Genomic DNA, 27,293 nt, shown 5'->3' on the forward strand with positions numbered 1-27,293 from the left:
TTAAGGTTGTGTGGATCTGAGGAAAGAGCTGAAGTTTCCTTGGCTTTATATGATTTAGAGTGGTGCTGGTGGTGTTGGAGAGCTTTCTTAAAGCTATCTAAGAAATGATACTAATAAAGTTAGCATGAGTATGTATTGTCTTTTCCAAGCAGAAACATTTTATTTCTGATCTTATCATTTCTCCCAGGAGATGGAGCTGAAGGGAAGTGGATTTAAGCCTCTGCAACATTTCATAAATTGAGGGAGGGTTTAATTCCCATTCTGTTCATTTACGTATCATATACTATGATTGGCTTGGGGAAACCAAGAAAAATTCACTACCCATGGCCTGAATGAATTTCAATTATAGTGGAAAGATAAATATGGAAACAAAAATTATAATAAGCTAACATGATTGTCCTAAAAACGTTGAGCATAAAGTCCTGTGGTGCCTACAAGCAGATGCCCGATCTCTCTGGAGGAGTCTCTGAAGCCTGCACAGACATTTACCAAGCAATTAAGAGGGAGAAGGAGATGCAGGAAAAGAGAGGAACATGTGCCAATGACAGAGGCATAGGGAGGGCTGGCTCATCAGTGTCTGAAGGTGTAAAGGGGAAACTGGCAGGAGTTAAAGCTGGCTTGGGAAGTAGGTGCCGTGCAACGCAAGGCATTATGGGCTATTAAAAGAAGTTTTAAATTTTATCCTGTTGTCAATAGGACAATTCTGGAGAAATTGGGTGACATTTTCCCTCTAGCTTATTCTTGAAGAATTGCAAAAGCATTGGAAGGGCTGGAGAGGTGGGCTTCCAGAAATGACTCCCAGAACAAGACTGTCCAGCTTGTCACAAGAGGATATTGAGGCATCAGGAGGCTGCCACCGAACCTTAGGAGTTCAAGAACGCAGAGTGTAGCTGTGATCCTGGGAACAGGCAGTTGCCACAACTGCCACTGCTACAACTCTCAAGACGCCAAGATGTCAGTTGTCAATGATTCCGCACAGGGACACCACTGCAGAAAACCCCTCATTTCCACACCCCTGTTTGCCAAAAGCAACAATGAAAGCAATAAGAAACTAGCCTCTTTTTCACTTCTGTCTTCCAAGTATCTCACTGGAGCACATCAGATTGGTGGAACCTAATGGGTATTCAGAGCCCTTGGTGCAAGGGGTTCTGGGAGTTGTAGTGTTTACCTTTCTAGCTTCTGTTGGAAGGGTAGGCTCTCTGGAATGAGGTTGGAATAGATGCTGAGGACCAGTTCATCAAGATGGATGAAACTGGATACGGAAATATGTAGAGAAGAGAAGCAGCTGAGAACAGAAACATGGAACATCCAAACTTCAGGGACAACTGGGGAGATGAAGAAGGATTGTCATAGGGTTAGGAGAAGAATTAAGAGAGCAGGGCATTATGGCAACCAAGGGAAGAGAAAAGCTTAGGAAGAAGGAAGTGGATAACTGTGAAAATGTTGTAGTGCAGTGACCATATATTTTTTTTTTTAATTTTTGATCATCAATTTTTGTAATGAGATCCTTTCAATGACAAACATTTTGTTTACCTCTAATAGGTAAGGCGTTCATTGCAAAGGACAGAAAATCAACTTAAAGTAATTTAGGCAAAAAATTAATTTATTGACGACCCACACAGTTTTAAGTCCAGTGAGGACGGGTCTAGCATTAGATTTCACATGGTGTCACCCAGCTTAACCTTTCTCTTGCTCCCTCTTTTGGCTTTACTTCACCACCCTTTCTCTCTATTGGCATCATTGTCAGGCAGGCTGTTTCTATGAAGCTGGGAAAAAACGGACTCTGGAAACCAGGCTTATCTATTGCTGATAGCTTGTGATCCTGAAAGGAGAAGAGACTCTTTCTCCCAGGATCCCCACATGAAATCTAAGGAAGAGATTGATTAGTCTGTCCTGGGTCATGTGCTTTTTACTGCACCAATCCCCTGCAGACTATTGGGATAGAGTGCTCTGATTGGCTAGACCTGAGTTAATGGCCCACCCCTGTTGGTGGGAGGTCATATATTTGGCTGTATCCAAAACTTGGAAAAGAATCTCCATGAGAATCATCAGAAGTTATGATTTTTGTATCCAGAAAAGGAAAAGTGGATGCCAAGCAGGCAGATTCACCATAGTCTCTCACTGGGGAATGCTGGGTTAAAGTTAAGTAGGTTTGTCTCAGAATTCACAAACCATCATTCCCACTATATTCTGTTAGAAGTGAGTCGTTAAATCCAGCCCACAGTTCCACATGGGAGTAATGATATTTTTAGAATGTGTCGCTGGAAAATATATAATGACAAAGAGCTACTATGAATTTAGTGACACTTAAAAATGAATCTGTTTTTTAAATTCATGATATGGTTTCTATATACATTTAAAAAATTATATAGATAATGACATCTTTCCTCTACAAGTAATGCTTGGGGGAGCTTATGGATTTGTGAGCCTTGTTTCAATCATTCTGATGCCCCCAAAACACAAATAAATTTCATGCCTTGAAGTCAAGTTAATCATGGAGTCCAAGGGTAGCCTATGAACAATTTCAGGGGCTGTTAAATATAGAAATGTTAGAAGACTCATTTTCATTTAGTTTTTGGAGTACTAGTGTTAAAGACTGCACAATCCGGGTGGGTGATGTTACTGTCCCTCCATGTAGCTAATTTAAAAACCACACTAAAATGATCATGCACATGAGGATGGGGTAGGGAAGCACATACATTACACAATAAATATTTTCTTACAGTTCTCTCTTTTTCTATGCTATCTTTTCTATTTTCAACCTTTTAGTCTGTATATGGTAGCAAATCAAATTTGGAAAAGAGTTTAGCATAATAACATGGAACGAGGAAATTACAAGTGTGTTTGTTTATTTTCAAGATTTCTAAAGGAGGTAGCTTTCCATTTGGGACAGCTAAGAGACCTGTGCCATGTGAAGTGGGTTCTGGATCTGTCTCCAGTCCCCTGTGATCAGAGTCCACACTTAATGCTTCAACCTCTCTGGAAAAGAAATGCCTCCTGGGCATCTACGGGATGTTACTGAGTACAGAGAATTACATTAGGCGCAGTGTTTCTGGAATGGCGGTTTTGTTACTGGTCTGTGTGATCGTCTTGGTGCTGAGAGAGCTCCTGCCATTTTAGCAGAGCAACTGTGGGGGGGTGGGGGGGGAAGGGTAGTCGGTGGCAAAGCGGCTAGAGCGATTGACCCCTCCCCTGTGTCCTTCTGCAGGCCCCAGCCCAGCACCGCCCTCCCCCTGGCTGTGGCACTTCTCAGCTTGGCCCCCTGCAGCAGCCGGGCCTCCCAACTGTGCAAGCATCGTCCACTAGAAATGCCTCATGTCAGACGCAGAAGCACCAAAATGAGACTGGTCTTGGTCACAGAGACCTCTGTAATCCTCCCTGACACCCTAGTCCATTAGAAGTACCTGAGCTAGTTTTTCTGAAATAGAAAGGAAAAGACAAAGGAAGCCCTGGGATACTGTGTCGTGAAGTGTTTGCAGTGAGGTTTCAAGCGGTTTTTGAAACAGTCAACTTGGTTTCTTAGACACTTATCAAAGAGCTTCCAGGTGCCTCTTCTTTTTTTAAGGGGGTCTCTTTTCAACTCACAGACCTTTCTGTTTGTAGAGAAAGGCTTTAACTTCTCTTGCTAAATGGTCGGAGGAGCAGGTCTAGAGTAATTTAATTCACTTCCTCGTGGAATTCGGTTCTTTTTTCCCTGTTTTAAGAACATAATGTATGTATATGTTATGTATTTTGTTACTTTGCTGTTTCAAATTTTAAATTTGATGTGATAATTTTATGAGGATGTATTTCTTTTTTTTTAAACATGAGGTTAAAAAATGTTTTTTAACAAAAAGAACATCTCTCCCTTGCCGTAAATGAAAAGCTTGAGGGTTTACACATAATTTTTCAGTTTTCAGATTTTCTTTGCCAGAATTATTAGATTCAAAGAATCCTGAAAATTGCTATAACTTGTCACAATTAGTAATTTTATGAAAACTCTATGTTTTTAGGTTGAGTTAACATCTGATTGAATAGATTTGTTGAGTAGTTAAGGAAGCCAGCAGTATGATTATTATTTCTCACAACTTGGAAAGTCCTCTGACATTTGTGGACTCTAAATTAATATGGATCTCAAAATTTGTGCTTGCAATTCATGTTGAGGGAAATAAGACTTTGAGCTGCTGTGCATTTTCTTTTGTTTTGAGTGTAGTTTATATCTGCAAAAGTAGAAAAGTAATTACTTACAAATAAGTAATTTACTTACTTAGCAAGGTTTCTGATCATGTTATGGTAGCTTTTATTAAATTCTCAAGTAAGGTAATTATTGCAGGAAGTTCCCAACTTAAAGCAAACACTTCATTAGGTTCAAGATAATTGAAAAACACAGCCAGTTGATGCCTGCAATCATGGTCTCTCTCAATTTCTCTCTCTCTCTTTCACCCCTCTCCCTCCCCCCTCCCTCTCTTTTCCTCTCTTTCCTTCTAGCTCACTGTCTCATCTGCCAGCACAAGGGCAGTAACCTTGAAGCATATCTCAGGAAATAAATGCTACGCCCAAACTGCACTGTGGGGAAAAAAAGAAAAATCCCACACTAGAATGATGTTGAGGAAATTGCCATAAGATAATGGTGACATTTCACTATCCTGTGACATTACCATCCTGGGTTGTTCCTCTGCTTTATTTAATGCCATACAACAGGCAGTTGGTTAGGTTGAAATGTTGACAGAATTCTGGTGCTTTTTTTTTTTTTAGGTAAGTGACAAAATTGTCAACAGGAAGCGTTTCCAAAATCTCTATTGTTACCCAGAGAGAAAACAATGACACAGCAATGTTTTTAATGACAGGATGGTTATCTTTGGTTATCTCTGGGAAATGGGAGGCTACGTATCATTAGGAATTTCCTTATTAATTACTTAAAATATAGGATTCTAGTGTGCAAGAGGGAGCAAACCAGGCGCCCAGGCCGCTAACATAATTAAGAAAAATTCTTCGCTTTGGAGGAAAGAGGCTTTCTAACGGTTCCTGGCAGTGTTTTCTGACTCTAGATGGAGGTTTCCATCACAGATTTCTCTTCCAGGTGGTCAGTGAAAATAAGAGTGCGGCCAGCCTGCCTTTACAACAGTGGACGGAAAGCGGAGGATCTCAGAAAATGGTTTTAATTTATAAACCTCAAGTTGTCTTTGATGTCCCCATTTTGTGCTCGTCATTGGCTGCCCAGCCCCAGGGAGGTGGGCTTCCTGCAGACACCATCTGTCCTTGCTGGCACCTTTGGCCCTTGTTGGCACCTCTTGCTTGCTGGATGGAGTATTGGTAGCTCTAGGATAATGGTTCTCAAAGCATGGCCTGTTACTGTTGCCAGGTTCCAGGCTGGAGCTTGGTGCCATTTTCTGCCTCTTCCATGACGTCGGTGCCCTCTAAGGGCTGGCCACTGTCCTGCTCTTCCCTTCTGCTCTGCAGGGGCCGTGTACCCAGAGATTTGCTGTAGTGTGCCTTCCAAAGCCCTAACTACACTGTTACTTCTCTGAACTCATCTCAACTCCTCTCTCCCTGGCTTACTCGGCCCCAGCTACCCTGACTGCTTCAAACACACCGAGGCACTGCCAGACACTTAGAGGCTCACTTCCACTCCTCCTTCAGGCTTTTACTCAAATGTTATCTTTTCAGAGAATCTCTCCCAGGCCATTCTATCTAAAATTGCAATCCATATCCCCCATACACATTTTATTCTTGTCTTTGCACATATCACCATCTCACTTAATATGTATTTTACTCATTAACTGTCTATTTTACTTATATGTTATTTCTATGTTAATTTATTATCTGTCTTCTCCCTCTAGAATATAAGGTAAATGGGTGTAGGGACTTTATCTTTTTCTTCACTGCTGTATTCCCAATGCCCAGAACAGTGCTTGGCACTTAGTAGGGGCTCAGGAAATATTTTTCAAAAGAACAAATGAATGGATGGAAGCCCCATACTTGCTATATCTTCTTCCCTAATCAAAGTCTACATGAATGAGCAGTGGTACACTAATGACTTTCCTCATTTAAATTTAGAGTCAAAATTCAGTAAACTCCTTCATTTACGAAGTGGCCGGGCAATGGTCCTAGGTCTAGGTGGATTGCACTGAAATAAGATCAGACCGTTGATTGATTACATGCAAAGTTTGATTGTTCTACAACTCTTTGCACACTCCATGTAACAGCTTTGTCTAAACTCAGAATCTCATAGCACATCTTTGAATATTTGCAGAATATTAAAATAGCTTATTGAGGAGAGAATTAATGTTTACTAAAGTGCTTTCTATGTATTAATCACTTCTCATACACAGTCTAATTCCTATAAAAACCATGTAATATACATTTTAATATATATTACAATTATGTATTTTACAATGTAAAATATATTATTATTCCCATTTGAACTGAGATTCTGAATGTCTTTGTACTCACCCAAGGTTTCAGAAATAGTAATAGAGGAGATCTGATCTTTCCAATTTATGCTATAAAGTAAGGACTTCTGTAAGAAAACAAACAAACCAATGAATGAGATCACCTCCTATTTATTCATCTTCTGTTGGCTGAACATACTTCTTAAAGCAGGGCCCTGCCATGCCGTTCATTTCCTAAGAGTCTGCATTGTTTTCCTCCTGGATCAAGCCCAACTGGCACTCAATGCCCCATATAATCTCCTTTCCACTTAGTGATTCCATGTTCTTGCCCTCTCCTCCCTGTAACAAATCTTGTTCCCGTAGAGAAGAGTTTCTTTCTCCCTTTTTACCTGCTACCCTTCTCCGATTATATACCTGTTTACTAGTCTCTGCTCTGTCTTCAATGACTTCATGTTTATTTCCCCTATGCTGTTCCTCTCAGGCCTGAAGGCCATTCCCTTTCTTTTCTGCCCATCCATACACTCACCACTTTTTAAGGTCTACTTGAAAACTACACACTTTGTTTGTTTTTTCATGTCTCTAGCCTATAATAGTTTCTCTCATTTTTCTTTTCTTAAGTACTCTTCGACTTATTAGCTGTACCACACAATTTATTAAGTTCTAATTATAGGCTGTAGTGTTCTGCAATTGTTTCTAGTGTCGGCCTTGTTCTCTGAACAAGTTGGTGATTAAAGAGATTCATGTCTTATACATTTTTTGCTCCCTACGACACTTTCTACAGTAGATGTTGCACCATTAGGAGATGCTCAACAAATACTTAGCTTTTCATCCTGAATATTTGTTGAATCCTACTGGAAACGATGACGTCATTTTAGGATAGAGAGTGAAATGTGGTTTATCCAACAGCTGTTGCTTCCAATCTAATATCAGCTCTATACATCTTGCGTACAGATAATAGTTTTAAAAGTCACCAGATTTTGCCCCTTTCATTATCTCTGAAATTTGAATAACAGCTTCCACATCATGAAATGTTGGTAAAAAGTAATTTTGAGAATTTTGGGTGGAAGGCATGGTGTAGATACAAAGCATTCATCTTCAAAAAGCAAAATGAAAATGCTAATATTGAAAAATTTCAGAACAAAGCAGAGGAAACTGGATGAGTTACGAGGCCAAGGAATTCATTGTTCCATTTCTATGGCTCTAGAGAAGGTTGTGAAATCCGTCCTTTGAAGCATCGGAATATTTAATTGTTCTGTGCAGCCGTGTACTACCAAAAATAATGTGCTGTTTCCTTGAGGGAGATGCCTGTAGCATTAAAGGTAATCTGGAAGGGCTGGAATTTCTGAGGCAGTGTTAAGCACTTATTAACATAAGATTAGAAGTGGCAAACGTGATGAAAGGTCTGCAGGTGATTTCAAATCAGATGTCACACTGCAAATCCTTCTTTTTGGCAAGCTGAGTCTGACAAAGTGCACAGAGCCAGTGAATGTGTTTTGGCAGAAAGAAAAGATGCTGAGAGGGTCAGGATGCAGAAGGCACATTGTCTCAAGAAACATTTTGAAGTAATTTCTTTTCATAGAATTGTACCATGTTTGGAGATACCTCACTTAGTGGCGTGAACTAAATATGGTGCAGTTTGTCCAATTTTTTAAATGAAGTGCATTTATAATTGCCACTTTGCGCTGCCTTTTCAGGGTACTCTGGAGATTGGAGGGGCCCCCATTCTCTAGGGTGAGAAGCTTCCTCTTCAGTCTCCCTCTGAATGTGAGCTTAAGCTCAGTGGACAATGGTGAGTGAGACTTGGAACATTTTTGTATTTTGTGCTGCCAGAATCTGGAAACAGGATCTGTCCCCAGGTAGAAACAGAGGACATCTTGCCAGTTTGCAATCAGAGCAGTGTACTGAGAGAGAGGTGACAAGTGCTAGGTGGCACAGCCAAGGTCCTGCAAAGGCTCACAGGTGGCACCCCACAGGCTGGCAGAGCATGGCAAGACAGAGCCTGAGCGTGGGCAGTCTTGGCGCCCAGGGCAGGCGCGGTGGAGCTGACCTCAGGAAGGCCTGGCAGCTGGCGGGGGCCCAGCCACTGAGCTCGGGGTTAGAGTCGCCGTTTTGGTGGAGCTGTCAAGGAGAAAGCTGGGAGACAAGGAAGGCGAAGAATAAGATAAAGACCAGCTGTTTAAAACGGAGCACAAGTTGGCCACAAAAACCCCACCAATAATAATAAAGATAGTTAACACTTATTGATGCTTACTACATGTCAGGAAGAATCCCAAGTCCTTTATACATCTTAACTCTCATCAGTGCTTACACCCTATGAGGCAGGCACTACTATTGCCCTCACTTCACAGGGGAGGAAACTGAGCCACAGAAAGGCTGAGAAGCGTGTTCAGGGTCACACATCGAACTGGTGCAGAGTGGGGATTTCATCCCAGGCGTTCCGGCTCAAAAGTTTGTTTTTCTCACCTCCAAGCCATCCCACCCGCCAAGTGCTACAGAGTGACAAAATCGGATTCATGTTTACAGCCTTTCGGAAAGGGCTAAAGCTTTGAACCAGAGAGATATAATGTGAATCTCACTTCTACTACTTGTTACTTGAGACACTTTGGGAAAACCATTTCATTTATCGTAGGCTTGGTTTTATCATCTGCGGAATGGCTGTCTTCCACATTAGAAGCATCAGCTCAAGCCTGACTAAGAAATTCCATGATCATTCTTTCTTCCTACAACTTTGGTCTTTAGCTGCAAACTATATTTTAAGCTATAACAATACCTATGTTTTTATTACTCAATTTTATAGCACAAATAGTACATGTTCACTGAAGAAAAATTAGATTACATCAGGCACAGAAGGGAGAAAACCTCTCGTAATTCTAGAACACTGTTATATTTTGATGTATATCCTTCCAGATGATGCCTTGTATGCACAGGCGTAGTACAGAAATGGGATCATACTGTAAATACAGTTTTGTAACCTCTGCTTTTCACTTAGCAGTTTATCATGAGCATCTTTGTATATGCATCTATATCATTATTTCTAATAGCCTCATAAAATTCCATTGCATTTTTACAGCAATATTAATTTAGATAACCCTCTATTGTTGGGTACTTACTTTGTTCACATTTTTCCTATTATGAACAATGGTCCAATTATCATCTTTGCACATATTTCTGTGTATGCTTTTCTCATGCTGATTCAAAGGGCATAAGTGTTTATTAGACTTTTGTCATATTTGCCAAATACCTGTCTAAAAGTATTGTACTGATTATGTTCCCACTGGCAGTAAATGAGTACTCCAACATTTAATGTTATTTTAATGTAACATCTCATGGACAAAATAGGTCATCTCTTTGTTTTATTATTATTTTTTTTTTGCTTACTAGGGAGGTCTATGTTGCATGTATTAATTTAAAGTTTTAATTTATCCTTTTGGAATTTTCCTTTTTGTGCCATTTTCTCTCTTTCTGCTGAGGCACATTCTTTCCTACTGATTTTTAAGAGTTCTTCATGTTGTAACTCTATAAAATATGTTGTGATATTTTCCTAGTTTGTATTTTATACTTTAAAAATATTTTGGTATATATTTTCCATTTTCAAAATCAGTTAAATCATTATTTTTTTAGTTCGTGTACTTAGCAAAGTGTCTGGCATATATAGTGTTTAAAAAGACATTACTTACCCTTAAAGAAAAAAATACTTGCAAATATTTTGTTCTGATACTTCCATGGCTTCATTTTTCTCATTTAAATCTTGTATTCACCTGGGATTGATTCTGGCACGATACGAAGGTAGGTATTGGATTTTGCTCCCAAATGATTATCAAGTTGTGCCAGTATAATAATTGACTAACCTGTGCTATAAACACTGAGAAAAATGTTTACCTTTATCAAATATCGAATTCTTAGCCATAGTTGTATCTCTTGGTGTTTTTGTTCAGTTCCACTGGTTTTTCTTCAGCTCTGGTGCCAGGACAAATTATTTTAATTATTATAGAAGTTCTCCATTGTTGTTGCTCTTCAGAAATTACCTAGATATACTTACATGTTTTTTTACATGATGTCTTAAATCACGCAAGCCGGGAGGTATGGTGGGGAAGTCCAAGTTAGGGCTGGATAAAGCAAGACTGGAAAAGACTGGTATTGGTTAGCTGCACAATGAGTAGACGGGGTTCACAATCCTATTTTTTCTGCCTTTCTGTATTCGTGGAAGTTTCTATAACAAACGTTTAAATGTAAATAAATAGATGAATAATTCAGATTGAAACTCGACATGCTTTCGTCTTCAGAAACGTGATTTCTTTTCATGTCTCCTTTTATGTGCTTCAATAAAGTTCTATAGTTTTTTTTTTCATGTGTCCTTTCTAAACCTTTTCTTTGTGAACAAAGGAGCAAACGGAGTATAAAACATCTTCTTTGTGCCTAGTTTTTTAGGTTTTTTGGCGGGAGCTACTACATTTCTAATTGTTGGTAAATATGAAAATATTGATGTGTAATCAACCACCTTACTAAACTTTTCTTTTTAATTTCTAATTTTTATTTACTTTATTCTTTGGGATCTTTCAAATACAGTTCTATGATTTTCAAATAATTATAGATTTGCCTCCTCCTTTCCAGTATTTATGACTCTCTTTTCTTAGATCTATCAGCTAGCACTTTAATCGCACTGTGAAGGGGGCTGATAGGGGTGTGCTTCTCCTGCTCCTGTCTTTAATGGGAATGTCACCAGTCTTTCATCACTAACTAAGACATTGGCTATTTCAGGAAGGTATGCCTCATAGTCCTGTTTTATCAAAGCTTAAAAATTAGGACTCGTTGAAAATTTTTCACGTGCTTTTTAGACGTTTTTGGAGAGGATTATGTGTTTCTCTTCTTCCCTGATCTATTCATATGATGAATTGTATCAATAGATTTCCTACTATTAAACTCTTCTCACATTCTAGAGTGTAGGACTTGCGGACAGTCTGGATCCTGTGGACTATTTTACGGAAATTCCCTAAATTAATGGCACTCTTCCCTGATTTTCCTATTGCTATATTTCTTTGGTTGCTTCAAAGTGACTTTGGTAGCAAGAAGAATGAAATAAACAGACTGAAATTTCTGTCTTATATTGGAAGTTTGGTGTACTTATATTGACTAACATCTATAATAGGGTCAAAATTTACTCACTACAGTTCAGACTTGGAAACAATGTGGCTTTTCTTATTTCCTATAACCAATCCTCCAGCTCCAGGGCTACTGTTCTCACTGATAGAGGAAAAAAAAAAACACCCCAAACTTTAGTTCGTTTAGGGATTAAAATAGTTTCTTTTGGGTAAGTATTCAATTAATTCAAAGTTTGGCTCTTAATAAAAACTATTTTTCTCCTTTTCAGTGAGTTGTGGTCTCATCCTTGAAAAACAAAATGGCCTTTGGGTGCAGAAGAAAACTGACATATCCTGGCTTCAAAATTTCCTAGCTGTGTAATCTTTGCCTGGTTGTATAATCTTGCTCTGCCTCCATTTCTTCATTTGGGTATTAAAATGGTAGCAATTTTACAGAATTTTGTGGAATTTGAATGAGTTAATACATTTTAAATGATTAGAACATTGCTTGGCACACAGTAAATGCCTGGTAAATGTTTGGGATTTTAATAATAAAATTATTATTGTTCTCATGGCACTGGGGAAAAGACAACTTTGGTTCATGTGCCATTTTCCAATTGAGTGTTTTTGTATCACTCCTCTCTGCAATGATTTGATCTTTGTCCCTCCTGCCTCCACTTTTGAAGTACCTGAGGCTGATATAATACTCTTTTGTTCTGTCCTCTTGGCATGAGCAAAGAACAGGAATTGCTTTTGGGGATTCAGCTCTCTTTGGTGGACTAGGCTGGCTCCCAGCTCTTGCTCGGGCTGTAGTTCTCCTTGGGTCTGGCTGTAATTCTCATTTGATCTCCAATTTTGGAAATCTACCCTACAGCTCTCAGCTTTAGTGTCAGTTATGCCCTCTCCCAACCATCACTCTGTCTAGTTCTCCAGCCCGCACTGTCAGCCATCTCCCTTTCCCCCCTCGCGTCACATGGGAGATATAAGATGCTTTTAATGTCACTCAGAGCTTGAGGGAGCCTTTCCGGGTGCTATCCTAGACTCTCATTCTGCCTAAAACAGTATTTCTGCCCTTTGTTGGTGTGAGGAAATTCAGTTAGTGGGGGCTCCCTTCGGAAGTGTAAAATGGATTTGTTTTTTTTTCTCAGCCTATCTAGTCTTTTAGTCATCTCTCTGCTCCCTCATCAGGGACCAGCCTAAAGTAATTGATTCAATGAGTGGGGTGCCTACAGAGCAACATGATTTAGAGTGAATAAAAAATATGTTGGATTATTACTTTCAAAAGAGTGGTCTCCATTACACATTTACTGTGTGTTCACTGGAAACAAATTATAGTTTCTTAAGAGCAAGAAAGAAATATGAGGATGATGATACCTCGTGTAATGAGTGCTTACTATGTGTTGTCACCGTTTCCAGCACTTTGCCTCTGTGGATTCTCTACTCCTTCCAACAGTGGCATGAAGTGTGATATTATAGTTCCAGTTTACAGATCAAGAAACTGAGGTACAGAGAGGTTAGCTAACTTGCCCAAAGTCACACAATAAGTAACAGAACCAAGATAGTCTTGGCTTGGTCCTCAAAAGCTGAACATCCAAGAATAAATTATAATTATTATTATAATTAATAATTATTAAGTTTTTATGGATCTGAAATATTGTAGTAGAGTGATTTATGTAAATATAAGCAAAAATTGGTGCCCCCCACAAAAGATTATTAAGAATTCTAAGTGGGCTAAGGGGTCTTTTTCCCTAGTAGTAGTTAAGACTAGGATGATTAATAACAGTATCTTTGGTATGGTATGGTATAGTATGCTATGGTATGGTATGACATTATCTTTATGATGGCAAGATTTTAGATGAACTGGAAACTTAAAGACTCTTTCAACTCCAAGTTTCTTCCCCTCTACTACTTGGACTTCAGACATTAGATATGCTTTTATTTTGCAACTTATATGCTTTAGCTTATATAACTTCTTTAGTGAACTAAAATGATTTTTAAAGATAAAACTCCAGTATCCCAAGTATCATTGCCCTTTTGAAAAATTGAGCTAATAAACCATTGGGTGAAAAAAGATACCCAGATTCTGAGAAAAGAAATCACTATTTTTTATTTTCACTAAGAAATTCATCTATTAGCAAAATAATCTTTAAGGGGTTTTGCTGTTATGTTCCTCCATCCTTCATCATCATTATGAATGAAGAGGGAACAAAATCTAATTTGAGGTGCCAGATGGGTACCACATGAATGGCAATGATTCAGCACAGGCTCCACTTAGGGCAACCAAGCTCTGAGATACTCGTAATCATGGGGATCATGTGAACCGAGGTGGGTTTTCGTCTGAGTGTCAGGGTTCTCTGCTTGTCCTTTTTCTACACTCAGAGCCTTTCAGATTTGCTGAGAAACTTGGTAGCTGCTTAGCGCTAGCAGCTGAGTGGGTGTTAACAATTAACTTCTTGTGGGAAAAGGGATAGGGCTCATTTTGAAGCTCATTCAATGAGTACTTGAAGAAGGAGGTGTCAAAGTGAAAAGGATTTCAACCCTCTGGATGTAACGTTTGAAACGTTCATTTGGTTTTTTTTCCAGAAGGCCATGGAGGAGCTTAGGCCTGGATACAGAAACTAAAGATTAAATCTTGTACTACGCTTGAGTGTTCTGAGAATTAGGACAGGCTCCTCTCATTCTGTGCCAGTGTGGCTGCAGAATAATAATGCTGTTAGAGTCCATTATTAATGAAACAGTCTTGCAGCATTAGTAAAATCTGAGGCTGCTAAAAACTCCCGTGCTTGCTTATGCAGGTAAAGGGTAAACAAAGTAAAACAAAGCTAACGTGTAAGGAACACCTTCTTTGATCCAGGTCTGTGCTTCGTATGTGCTGACCATCAGTCCATCATTTAGTCTACACTGTGGCCCTGCAGTGTGGGTTTCAATAGTTACATGTATATTGACCACGAACTTGACATTCAAAACTGTTAAATAACTTCCTCAAGTCCAGAAAATCAGGAAATAGCCAAAACAGAATTTGAATCCAGGTGTAGCTAATTCCAAAACTCATAATATGCCACTAATTCATTTTGCTCTTTTCCTTTTCTTCTCTGAATAAACATTTCTGATGTAAATAATTCCCCTTTAGGTGATGTCTTGAAATCCCTTCTTTTGTAATGAAGTGAGCTAAAGACCTCTTCATGAGAATGAAAACAGTTTGGGGGAAAAATAGACATTCTACTGAAGGAGGTGACTTGATTCTGTCTCTCAAATATACCCTGGATATGAAAGAGAAATAGTATGTTGAAAATGACTCTCTCATGGCAGAAGAGGATTATAATTTCTGCCTTAGTAGATCTTGACTTTATTGTATGTTACCTTTGATGCCTGTGATAAAATGGTAAAATAGAACTCTTGAACAGAAAAAAAAAAATCCAAACTTTTTGTCCAGCTTCTCTTCTGCTGTTTTAATTTTAACAAAAAACCACTGCTTTTCACCATTGATTAAAAGTTTTTTCCTTGGCTTCTACTAAAACTAAGGCACGCTTACAGTTTTCGCTGTCTGCGTGTTAATGACTGCTCCAAGGTGGGCTCATTCCCTTGAAGGATGCTAATGGCTTGCCGATTCCTAAAAGGCAGAAAACTGATAAGTTCAAATTTTCACTCCTAGTCTTTGGTTTCTTGGTTGTGATAATTTCCTTGTTTATGTTTCTTTTAATTAACATTGAACTTTTTCATTTTATGCCTTGTTTTTCTTCTGTTTGTGTAGTCTGCAGGCAATGACTCCTTGAGCAGCAATTGTTAATCATGGAGAAATGATAGCTTGAGGGTGCTGAGTTATTTGGTGCTAGGCTAAAAGTTGTTCTTTTCAAGCCTCATTAGAAAAACTTTCATTTGCCTGCCTTAAGTAAGATCTGCATGATGCTATGCCAACTGCCCTGGTCTCCTTTATCTTTAACTGGTTTATTTTTTCAGATTCTCATTGTGTCCCATATAATCTAAACCAATAGTATTACTAGGTCTTAAAATAATTCAGCTGTAAGTTTTCTTAAGGGGGCTATTCACAATGTAGATTTTACAGGAAAATAAAAAGTAGGATTCATTACTAATTGATAAATGGAAGCAACTCAAGAGCAAAAGGGGGTATTGGTTTGAAAAGGAACTTCTGCAAGCATCTGGTTCATGATAACTTAGAGATGAAGTTTTGCTTCTATAGCTTAGATTGAGAAAGCTATACATAATAGAATCCAGGGTCTATGATTCCCACCCCTCTCCCTTTCTTTCTCCTTCTTCTCCCCAGCTCCTTCTCTCTCTGTCTCTCCTATCTATCTATCTATCTATCTATCTATCTATCTATCTATCGTGCATCTATGATTCCCACCCCTCTCCCTTTCTTTCTCCTTCTTCTCCCCAGCTCCTTCTCTCTCTGTCTCTCCTATCTATCTATCTATCTATCTATCTATCTATCGTGCATCTATCTGCCTCTCATCTGTCTAACATTTTTCTTGTTTTAACTAGAGAAGGTAGAATTGTTCATTTTTTAGAACTGAGCTCATCTCATGGTGGAAAGTACTGATTATGATTTGTAATGCATGATGTAGACTGCAGTCTTGTATACACCCCCCAGCTTTCAATGACAGTGCCACTTGAACACTTCTCAAATTTAAAAGTATTCAAATGGTAGACTTTTACTTTAATGTAATATGAGACAGAAAAGTATTGAAAAAGAAAAAGCCTCAGTGCTTCCATGAACTCCACCTTCCTTTGTAGATAGTGAGCTGCGTAAACCAGAGATTTTTTTTATTGAGGTCATAATAGTTTATAACATTGTGAAATTTCAGTTGTACATTATTATTTGTCCATCACCATATATATGTGCCCCTTTAACCCTTATGCCAACCCTCCAACCCCTTCCCCTGTGGTAACCACTAATCTGTTCTCTTTGTCCATGTGTTTGTTTGTCTTCCACATATGAGCGAAATCATGCAGTGTTAAACCAGAGATTTAGTGGGGATCCTCTTGCCATCATTTTGTTTTCCCTCATGATGACTCAAGGGTTATTGTCCTGAGGCTCTCAGTGGATTTTTTATAACTTAACTGGTGATGACACATCCCAGAGGCTCCTTCCATCTTGGGCCTCAGGCCAACAGACTACACACCATGCTGTCCTATGATTCACATGACAAAACTGCTCTAGTCATCTCCCACTGCCCAGGCCTGGAAGCGTACCATAATGAGGCAGTGGGAGGGATGTGGTTAGGAATGTTGTTGAAAAAGAGGGTCCATTGTAACTTTTCTCACTGCAGCAGGAAGCTCACAACAGAACAAGGTATTGTTTTCTTAAGGAATTGGAAAGTCCTTAGTGTTTTATTTAGAGTGATGAGTTGTGTTTTAGAGAGCTGCAATTATTTCAGGTTGGGGGGAAGGGCCACAAAGCATGGGATACTGGAAAAAACTGTAATTTATTTGTTTCTAAACGACTCAGCTGGACTATTTTGAAATACTGGTCAAGGTGAGTGTTGAAAGAGTGGATATGTTGCCATTTCCATACCCTTGGAAGTAAAGAATTGGGCTACCTTGGGAGCCAAATGATGTACTTTTATTTTCCAAAATGTCAACTATTTTATAATAAATTTGTACTGAAATCCAAAGTGGCTTGTGTTCTCTTATGTAAGTGTCATCACCTGCACATTATTCACTCAACAGGCATTTACAGAACACTTTCTGGGTGTGGAGCTCTACAGCCGCCTCTCTGGCGGGGAGAGAGGTCTGACCTGATGTGCAAAAGAGATAAAGGAACTGCCAGTCCCTACTTTCATGTTGCTTTTCCTCTACTTGCGGAAAAACATCAGTATATGAAATGGTCTTTGAATAACTTAAAGCAAAGTGTTCACAAGAGCAGAATAACTCAGAAGAGGCTTTGAAGCCATTAGGCATATGAATCACTTTCTGCCTCCTCTGGGCCCCACACCAGCTTTTCTGAGCCTCCGTCAGAGGACTTAGCATGTTGTGGTATTTGTCTCTCTCCTCCACCGGTCTGCGAGCTCCTTGTGGAGAGTGATGTTATCATATTTATCCTTTTGTCCCTGGACCCTCACACAGTTCATTGCACACCACAAGAGCCTAGTAAATGTCTGGTGAATGAATAAGAGGGCCTGCAGTTATCACGTTAAGGGAGGAGAAGGGAACAGAATGATGATGTTGTATGGGCAGAAACGACAAAGAAAAATTTGATTCTTTTTAGTCTAGAGACAAAATGTGCTTTCCTTCTCATAATTCTAGTCAAGGGAAGCAGTTCAATTTGGCAGAATTCAGTAAAAACTTATGGAGCATATGTTACGTTGTGATTGTATATACAAACATTAGATGTTTTCTACCCTCAAGGGACTTAGGGTCCAGGGTGGCAGTGGCAGTGAGACATGCAAACAGATCATTTTAATGTAATTTGGCAAATATGCAGTTGGGGACATTCAGAAGGCCTTATGGAAGGAGAGAAAGGAGCATTGGCTCAGGCTGGCAATGGGAGGGGGACTGGGGTTGTTGGGAGAATCAGGCAACTTTTCCAGGAGGAGATGACACCTGAGCTGAGTCTGGAAGCAGGAGTAGCCAAGTGAAGAAGGAAGGAAGTGGATATGGTGAAGAGGAAGAGGAAAGAAAATCAAGAATGAGGACAGGGAGGTGAGAAACAGCATGGAGTGTGTGAGCAACTACAAGTGGTTCAGTATAACAGATGAGTAAAATATGATGTGTGGAGGGACAAGTAGGCAGTGTTGATGACAAGGAGACCTGTTAGAAGGTACCTGACATGGTGGAGATAAAAGCCTGAAAGAGAGTAGTGGTGGTAGACCTACAAAGAAAAGGTAGAGCTCTCTGCAAAGAGAGGATAGAAATATTTTCCCGGTACTCCAGCAGGATGTGATCACTGATTGAGTGTGGGTAATCAGAGAGTGGGAAGGACTCAGGATTTTGGCCTGGGTGGATGGGTGGATGGTGGTACCATTAATTGAGAGAGAGAGAGAGTAAGAGGAGGAACATATTTGGGAGTGAAGAAAGAAAAAAATGTTGAGTTTATATAAGGACATGTTGTATTTGAGATGCTTGTGGATTTTCCAAGTGGAGATGTCTGGCAGGCTTCTGAATGTATGAATCTGAAGCTCAGGAGAAGTTATATGTCTGAGTTATTAGCACACATATGGCAACTTAAACAATGAAAACTAATAGATTGCCCAGGAATATAATGTAGAGTAGGGGTTCCCAAGTGCCAATCAACAGTCCGGTGCTCGGCAAGCTTCATGAGTATGATCTGGGAAATTAGTCAAAAGTCGATTCCTCTGCACCTCTCCCGGAGGTTCTGATTCATCCATGGAGGGTCAGCAATCCACATTTTATAGAATTCCCTGGCTAACTTTGATATGCAATCATGTTTGAGAAGCTCTGATAAAGCCTAAGAGCAGCGGTATCATCTACATTTAAGGCATGAACAAAAGAAGACCCATGGGGGTCTTCGAGTAGGGAGGTCTATCAGAGAATTTAGGAAGACTTTATTAGATTTGGCAATATGGAGGTCTAGGATCTTTAGAGAAAGAAGTTTAAGTGTAGAAGGGGTAAAACTAGATTGCAGTGGATTGAGGGGTAGAGGGTGGGTGTGAGGAGGTGAGGAAAGTGAGTTTAATAAACAATTCTTTTACGGAACTGGATTATAGAAAGAAAGACAATGATATCTGGAGGGGAGAGAAGGTAGAGTTTTAAGGAGGGTTTTTTTTTGTTTTTAATTTACAAGGGGGGAGACTTTTGAGAGATTATTTAGTTTGAGGGGACAGAGTCAGTCAGAGTTAGTGTAGACAGGGGGCAGAAGGATAGTGGGTAGATAAGAGACATGACTTTCCATGGCAGGGGCAAGGCCCTCTCCTCTCACGGAGATGAGGGAAAATGAGATGGGCTGGGACAGGAAGCTGAGGTGCAATTTTTGATAGAATGTTTGGGAAGACATTAAGAGGAGGTTCTAAACAGTTCAAAGGGTACAAAGCTTGTTGAAGCTAAACCTAAGTAAAAATTAAATAATTTTTAATTATTTACTGAATATTTCCATTGCAAATTGTGACAGGCGTTTCCTCCCCATTGGATTTTTTTTCAACTTATAATGAATATGAGAATATTTTATGGATGGAGTTCCTGTTGGTCCTACCAAACCTAAATCTCTTGTTTCCTGATTCAGTTTATTATTTGTATTGGTTTGAATTCCATGTATTTTGCATTCCCAAGAACTAGCATAGTTCAGGAACCTCAATAACTGATTTCTAGGTGAAGTAGAGCCTGCAGATTTTCTTTTGATAGTCGCCATTACTGGGTCAAAAAGAGAAAGAGAGGTCAACTGACGCCCAAACAGAGGATAAAATAGCAGGGTCAGCGCGAGAGAGCTTACTCTTGGCATCCATTTCCAATTAGCCTTTCCCAGTCTATAGATTCCCAAAAGGCAAAGTCTAACCCTATTTATGAAATCACAAACTTGGGCACTCAAAACCAAATAAACAAACAAACAAATGAATGAACAATCCAGCAATCTCCTAGAACAATCATATCAACAAAAGCTTAACACTTAAAAGGTACTCTGAAGTAGGAAGGGATGGTTAGTGACTTGTTTTATATTCACTCAAAAACTTTTTTTAATCTGACTTTTAAGTAATTCTTTTCCCAAAATGTTGAAAATTTGAGAAGCCAAGAAATGTAGAAGAAAGAATGGAACAATCCATAATACTAGTGTCTACATAAAATTACTAATATTTTCCTATAATTCCTTCTGTTCTTTTCTCCATGCATAAACTTTTTACAGAATCATATTATATAGTATACAACTTTAACTCTGCTTTTTTCATTTGACATTATAGCAGAAGAATTTTTTTCATGTAATTAAAGTGCCTTGTAAAATATATTTTTTAACTGCGTTGTACATCATGAAGTCTCTCATATTTTATTCAGCTTTTCCTTTACTATTGGACATGTAAATTGTTTCCCGATTTTCATTATTCTAAGTAGCATTGCTGAGAACACCTTTGTATATAGATCACTTACCATATTTCAAGTTGCTTCCTGACTATATAAAAATATGTAACACCATTATAGCTTTTGGTACCTATTATCAAATTCCTTTCCAAAGACTTATGTCATTTTGAAGCTGACAAGCAACACATGAAATGCATATTTCATCATATATACAGCATTATCAAGTATTTTATTTTCAAAAATCTTATCTTTGCTAATTTGTAGGCAAGGCAAACAGAAACCTTGAGAGCTTAATTTTCGTTTCTTTGATGAATATTGATATTGAATATTTTCCACATTTTGATATAGTTTTGTTTCCAATTTTGCACTACTTATTAATTGAAATGATCAGGCCAGCCAGGTGGCACAGTGGTTAAGTTAGCACATTCTGCTTTGACAGCCCAGGATTCTTGGGTTCAGATCCCTGGTGTGGACCTATGTACCGTTTGTTAAGCCATGCTGTGGCAGGCGTCCCACATATAAAGTACAGGAAGATGGGCACAGATGTTAGCTCAGGGTCAGTCTTCCTTAGCAAATAGAGGAGGGTTGGCAGCAGATGTTAACTCAGGCCTAATCTTCCTCAAAAAAATAAAGTAAAATAAAATCAAGTGATGATGTTTTTCTTTCTTTTTTGGAGGGAAAACTTTGCCCTGAACTAACATCTGTTGTCAATCTTCCTTTTCCTTTTTTTCTCTTCAAAGCCGCAGTACTTGGTTGTATATCCTAGTTGTAAGTCCTTCTATGTGAGCCACCACCACAGCATGGCAACTGGCAGTCAGGTGGTGTGGTTCCATGACCAGGAAGTGAACCTGGGCCGCCAAAGTGGTGAGAGCACTGAACTATAACCGCTAGACCATCAGGGCTGGCTCTGAAATGATCACGTTTTTCTTATGGATATATACTACTATTTTTAAATATATATTAAGATTTCTAAGTGTTCAACACTATGTTAAGCACTGTGGAAAAGGCAAAAAATGATAATGAATCTCTCTCAACCTTAGGAATTTGTATTTTATAATTATACAACCTGCGGTTTGGCAAAGGCCTTGAAATGTACCTTATTCAACCCCTAGTTGAGAAAGCAAAGATTAAACCCATAAAACAATTAGTGAAAAACAGAAGACAGTAGATGATTGTATGGTACAACATAGCATTTATTGTTGGAATTCAGAGAAAGTAGAAACCTACGTGACTTGGGGCAGCAAGGGAAATTGTCATAAGGAAAGACTTTCGTTGGACTTTGAAGAATAGAGAAGTTCAGAAAGATGGAGACTAGAAGAACACTTTAAGAGCATGCCTTTCGGGACAGGAGGTAAAAATGTAGTTGGAGGGATAAGACAGCTCAGACTAAGGTGGAGGCTTTGTGTTGGGGAATAGAGTGTGAGGTAAGGTCAGATTGACATGTAAAGCAGAGATCACCTGGCTGCTCTGGTTGAAACACGTCGCTCTACCCTCCTGGAGGGCCCTGCAGAGGTTGCTGAGGACGCCCTCCAGAGCAGGAGCTGCAACCGATTGTACAGGGTCATCTTGTGTAACAAGTAGAATGCACTGACTTAAGCAAGAATTGAGTATTGAACTCTGCTGGGCACCCTGAAAGGTGCATCTGGGTTGCCCTGTAGAGCGAGTTTTTGGAAAATCAATGCACAGGGCAATATCATCAGCTGGACAGAACACCGGGCCGGGAGTGCAGAGGCCTCCGTCTAATTTCCGCCTCGTCCCAGGTAGCTCTGTGACCTCAGGCACATTACCCATATTCCTCTACCTTAGTTTCCTCATTTGTACCATGAGCTCTTTTCTGTCTCAGATTCTATAGCTTCCGGAGGGACCTCAGGTAAGGGACAGCTTTCACAGGCACACTGGAGAAAAGAGAGAGGACGTAAATAGCAGGAAACCTCTACGGTCATCATTAGATCTGGACCAAGAAGGAGTCCTTTCTCTCAATTCACAGCTTTAGAAGGTATGCGAAAAGATCAAGGACTTTCTTTGTTTCTGCACAGACTGCGCAGAGGGACACTGGGGTAAATGTCCTAGTTACCTCCCTTATGTGTGGGAGGACAAATTACTGGGCACTTAAAAGCCTATGGCGATAACTCAAACTTTCCTGTGAAAAGCCTTTTTATCCCCTCATATTCTTCTTTTCTTTTAACTTTTTGAGCATTTAGTTCTGGCATTGCTACATACTAATTTCTTGCTTGCATATATTTTGGTGGATGATCCTTGATAAACTGAGTCTGTTTGGGAGTTGACTTTCACAGGGATCAAGCTTCCTTTTTTTATATGTGCCATGACTAGTTAGTCTTTTTAGATTAGAATTTAATCAAGGAAAGAGACTGCCTATCCCAGTTTCACTTTCACATCTATTTTCTGCAGACCTAGAAAAATATATCTTGATGAGATGGAGAAAACACTAAATTGGAGACAAACGTTGATTATCCTTGATCGTTAGTACACAACTGTACCCAAACAATCCTTTCTCCCTCAATCCAGAAAGTTTGGTGGTTCTCTGAGAGATTAGTACAGTGCCTGGCGCATCCGTGGTGCTTAATAAAAATTCTTCTTTTTTTAATTAATGTATCTGAGTGGCTTTATAATTCAACAGCCACTATATAAACTGAATTACTGTTCATAGGAAAACAGTGTTAGTTCCAAAAGAGGTGAAGGATGGAAAATTTCTCTGAATTATACAAAATACATTCAATAGCCTCTCTAATATTTGCAGATAATTAGAACCCTTTTTCACTCATATTTAGAGTGTCACCATGCATTGGCACATTGGATGTTTAATTGAATAGAATTAACTTACATTCTCAGGGAACTTTGTAGTTTCCAGAAAAGTTCCTGAGACTTGATCTAATTAATCCCCATAAGAGCCCCGTGAGGTGGGTTGTGGGGATGTTGTTATCTCCTCTGTACAGAGAAGCAAGCAACTGGTAGAGGAAAAAAGAGAAGGGATTTTCCTACTGCTGCACAGCTTGTGTATATGACACACTGATGAAAGTAGAACTTATTTCTTCTGGTGCCCACTTCAGGGCTTTTCCTACTATATAAGTCCTTAATCTCTAGGAAAGAACCTGTCTTAACTCCCCTATCCTTTCACTGAAGTAGCAAAATTTATACAGGTGCTCCAGCTCGCATTCTGTCTCTGAATATTCCAGCACCATCTATCTTACCTACCTCCTCTCTTCACTTTCTTTCTAAAGTGTTGTCCCCGCAGGAGCTGACTCTTCCTTCTCCCTAATTAACTTTTATGTGGAAACTCCTGTAGTAATGAAATGGCGTGTACGAGAGTTCTCTCTCACAAGCTTTTCTTTCCAGCACACCTGGAGGGAGAAAGCATTTCTGCTGTCTCTTGGCATTATCTTTGCTGAGGGCGGGATTTGTAGGAACTAAGAAAACTGCCTTCCTGAGAGTAAACCTTTTTTTTTATCAAACATTCTTTGGCTTAGGCACAATTTTGGTGTTTGCAGAGGTTACCACCTGTGGATGATTAAAATGCATTGGTTCATGATATTGGCAGCAAAGCAGGGTGGCAGGGTAGACAAAAACATGGACTTTGGAGTCAGACAAATCAGGTTTGAATCCTGTTCTGCTGTTTACTGGGCGATTTACTTAACTTCTTGGAGCTGATTTCCTCTTTCGTGCAATGGAGATAATATATTAACGACATCTACCTCACAGGGTTATTGGGAGGATTGAAAATAAATAGAAAAGTACAATCGTCTTCACAGATGGCAGGTCAGATTGTGTGGCACATCTTCCATGTTCCCTCCAGCTCCACCGTGCCCCCTGACGCATCCTAGGGGGCTTTCTGCCCATGGGGGCTGACCAGTGAGGTGTACAGCAGCAGCTGCCTTTGCCCTCTGGCTCTGTTGCATTTGGCCGGTGGGGAGTCCCAGCAGGAGATAAGAGGGAGGCAGGAGGATGAGATCATGTTCACCTCCTCCTCTCCTTCCTTTTGGGATCACCTAAGGCTAATTGCGTCCCAGAGAATAGCCTCCCTTTCCAAGGCAGCCCACTCTATTGTTCTCTCCTCCTAGGCATTGGTGACCCATCCCTCTCCTCATCCCTTTAGCTTGGGGGTGGTAAAAATTCCCTGACTGCTAGCTCCAGCTACTGCACCATCCTGTGTGGATTCCTCTCCCCTACTCACACCTTCTTAAATAGTCTCTTCACTTAACCCTCCTTAAATGACCCTAATATGAGTGTACTGTCTATTTACTCCTGGGACCCTAGCTGGTATCTTATTCAATACCGCTTTGTTGAAAGTATATTTGTGTCAGTCTGTTTTATCTGAGGGAGTTTGGCACTTTTAGGGGAAAAAGTAAGAATGGGTTTTGGTTGTTGCTTGCCACTTGATATTAAGAGAAGAAAAAGGTAGTGATGAAGGATGATGATGATGACGACGACGATGATGATGATGAGAGCCAAGCATTCTCCTAGACACTACTTTATGCACATTGACTCATTTAAACTCAAAACACACATCAATATTATTATTTCCTTTTTGCAGATCTGGAAAAAGCTGAGAGAGGTTAAGTAACTTGCCTAAAGCTACACGGAATGCCACTGAAGAACTGAAATTCTGACATATGCCTATTTGGTTTCAGGGTCCATACTGTTGTAGTGAGGCCATGCTGCCTCCTAGGTATACAGGCTGAGAAAGGCCATCCCATCAACAGTCAGTTTTCAATTAAGTCCATTTGCCTATTCACATATCTATGGGTTCCAAATTCCCATAGGAAAGTAACTTTTAATGATGGTCTTTAAATGATATCAAGGCAAATTTGTTAAAAACCTGATTAATTCAGCCAATCTTATCTGGTCAAATCCATCATTTATCTGATTTGTCTGATTTGTTAATTTAAAACCGTTTAGTCACTAGCCCACTAGGGGCAATGATTTCATGGTTGCCCCTAAGGGTACTCATTAAATACTGAATGAATAATTAAATATTTTAAATGAGTTTTTCTCTGATAGTTTGTAAGCTTCCCACAGCATTTAGTTGGATGTTTTTCTCCCTAGGTATGGAATATTTAGTTCACAGTGTATATTATTTCCATCTCCTTCTTACATAATTCCACATTTCCTGAGCACCTCTGAAATGCTTGGCATGATAACTAGTCAGTAAAGGTGACTAAATTCCTGGAGGTATACTAGCTGAGAATTTTGCATTTGTGGGTCAGCTCTCCCCTCCGACCCCCACTCCCTTGAAAGAATCCATACACACTCAAAGAAACCATATTGATCCTAGCAACTCACACTTGATTGCGCATTTTTCTCTAACCTCAGGCAAGCGTTTTTATCAACCCTGGAAGAAAACTTTGTCCCTTGGTGCCCTTTGGGTCCCCAAGTTGCATCTAGGGATATTCTTAGCAATAATAAGTTCTATTCTCTGATTCTAGCTCTACTTTGCTTCTGTGGGATCCCTGGCCTCCCTAAAAGTATCTCCCTTGTATTTTCATAAGTCTTGAGGGGTGACTCACATGTGTTCAAAACGAGTATTTGAGTCTCGAGAGCGTGCCATTGCAGGTTGCTGGGGAGCGTGGTGTGGGGGACCACTGGGTTCTCCTGCAGCTGAGGGCTGGCCTCCTCCAGGGGCCACACAGATGCTGTGCTCTCTGGCGTCTTTCCTCCTTTTGTATGTTTTTTTCAAGTGTATATAATTAGGGGGCTGGCCCCTTGGCCAAGTGGTTATGTTCGCATGCTTCACTTCAGTGGCTTGGGGTTCACCGGTTCAGCTCCTGGGCGCAGACCAACACACTGCTCATCAAGCCATGCTGTGGTGGCATCCCACATCGCAGAACTAGAATGATTTACAACTAGAATATACAACTATGTACTAAGGCTTTGGGGAGAAAAAAAAAAAAGAGGAGGATTGGCAACAGATGTTAGCTCAGGGCCAATCTTCCTTACCAAAAACAAAAACAGAAAAAGGCAACCTTCCCTCTTTCTAAAAAAAAAAAAGAACAGTTTGGAAACTGGTATAAAAAAAGGGTATATAGTTACTTTGTTTGTTGTTTTTTTTTTAATGTATAATTCACACTACTCTGCACTGCAATATTTTTCAATCATTTTAGCAAAACAAACACCTTCAGACCTTGCTCACTGATACTGTTTTCCCTAAACCTCAGATACAAGTCTTGTGAGAAGCTTAGCACAAATCCAAAGGATAGAATCGTTAAATCAGCTGCACCTACAATGTCAGCCTACATCTGCAATGCCAAAGTTTTTGTGTTTTGGTCAAGCCTGTTCGTCTCATCCCCTCTCCTTTAGAGTGACTTTCTTTCCTAAAAGACACTTTATCTCACATGCAAATATACCCTATGAATATGTAAGTACATCCAGATACAGCTGAATATCAGAATGAACACTACATATGCAGCTATTCTACTTGCACTTTCTCCAAAACTCAAAGTGGAGAATCTCCTTCTTAGCGTCCAGTGGAAAGTGAAGCTTAGGTAATGAGCCTGTCATGTCATTCAAGTGGCAACTACTTTGGAATATTCTTTGAAATAATAGTTATTATTGACTAGGTAAACTGTTTCTCCCAACCATTCCTTACAACCTCTTTGAACCAAAAGGGTAGTGAACTCACTAAATTTACTGAAGAGCCACTGGGCTGGCTTCACTGGACTGTGGATTATGGCTAATGAAACAGAGGCCATGACGCAGTGGCAGAGAGGGCTTTCAGATGGAGGTGAGACTCCTCCAGCGGTGGACAAGGCTATCTTAGTGATCTCTTAGTGGAAAATGAAGTCTCTAGCTGTACCAGCAAGAATCAGCACATACACAATTCTGTGCACATCTTTGTTTCAGACGTGTA

The 27,293-nt window shown here is 39.7% G+C and overlaps 1 protein-coding gene across 17 annotated transcripts in view; it reads left to right on the forward strand.

Annotated features, from left to right (window-relative positions):
• The window catches only part of PDE4D (phosphodiesterase 4D), a 1,369,870-nt gene that overhangs the window by 304,635 nt on the left and 1,037,942 nt on the right, over positions 1–27,293 (forward strand). For 4 of the 17 annotated variants that reach the window (XM_070587543.1, XM_070587539.1, XM_070587540.1 and 1 more), the window contains one exon: positions 22,275–22,427. The exons of the other annotated variants lie outside the window; for them this stretch is intronic. The gene's annotated coding sequence lies outside the window, so the exon portion shown is untranslated. The remainder of the gene's footprint in view (positions 1–22,274; positions 22,428–27,293) is intronic. 17 annotated transcript variants of the gene reach the window in all.

The sequence above is a fragment of the Equus przewalskii genome, chromosome 20, assembly GCF_037783145.1.
Source record: "Equus przewalskii isolate Varuska chromosome 20, EquPr2, whole genome shotgun sequence".
NCBI classification, from domain to species: Eukaryota; Metazoa; Chordata; class Mammalia; order Perissodactyla; family Equidae; genus Equus; species Equus przewalskii.